Below are 854 nucleotides of genomic sequence, written 5' to 3' on the forward strand. Positions count from 1 at the left end.
ACTTACCTTCGTCGAGGCAGGGTAGACCAGTGCAAGTGCTACCAGAAGGAGAGAGATTGCAGACGCTCTTCCCATGTTGCACGATCCGGCAGAAAAAAATTATTTTTGCAAACGTCTTTTCTAAATTGCAACGTTATTCATATATTCATGATATTTTCCTTTGATATTTTGCTGTATCCTTTCCTTCTTTTCCTCTCTTCCTTCTCCTTCTCCTTGTTTCCTCTCTTCCTGTTATTAATTAAGTCTTGGAATGTATCTTTTGTTCGTAAGAAAGACTTAATAAGAAACTGTGTGTGGAAAAGCAATGTTCTTCATGTTCTTCCCTTAATTAAAGAGGAAGTTACTAATTGGTGTTCTTCAATAACAGGGTGATTTTCTGTGTTCGTCGTTGCACAGGTCAGTTGCAAATACGCGTGCAACTGTGCAAGAAGAGTGGAGAATTGAAGCGCCGGAGTGAATTAGTGTCTCTCTCCTTTGAAATTCCTCGCAAGGTGAAAGGGAAAGAGAAAAAAAAATCAAGGAGAGAATCAAGAGAAACCGAAAAGAAAGAGAAGAAAATAAATACGAGAAGACGAAGAAGGAGCAGAAGACGTATAAGAAGAGAGAGGATGGAGAGGAAGAAGAGAGAAAAAGAACGGGAGAAATCGACGATAATGCAGGGGTGGATTCAATAAACAGTCGGTTGATTCTGAAGCGCCGTTTCGTGGGGCCTTTACACGTGGTGACGTTTTCCTAGAAAGTAAAAGAGAGAGAAAAACGTTAATATCATGATAGCCAAATATGTCTCTTGGGGAGGGGAAGATTACTGTATTTTGCTGAAGACAAATAATGGTAAAGGTGATGATACAATACCG

The 854-nt window shown here is 39.8% G+C and overlaps 1 long non-coding RNA gene across 1 annotated transcript in view; it reads right to left on the reverse strand.

Annotated features, from left to right (window-relative positions):
- The window catches only part of LOC119590553, an 89,034-nt gene that overhangs the window by 59,267 nt on the left and 28,913 nt on the right, over nucleotides 1–854 (reverse strand). Inside the window, exon 2 of the long non-coding RNA XR_005230269.1 lies at nucleotides 7–732. This is a non-coding gene — a long non-coding RNA (uncharacterized LOC119590553). The remainder of the gene's footprint in view (nucleotides 1–6; nucleotides 733–854) is intronic.

Source organism: Penaeus monodon, chromosome 27, assembly GCF_015228065.2.
Source record: "Penaeus monodon isolate SGIC_2016 chromosome 27, NSTDA_Pmon_1, whole genome shotgun sequence".
Classification (NCBI taxonomy): Eukaryota; Metazoa; Arthropoda; class Malacostraca; order Decapoda; family Penaeidae; genus Penaeus; species Penaeus monodon.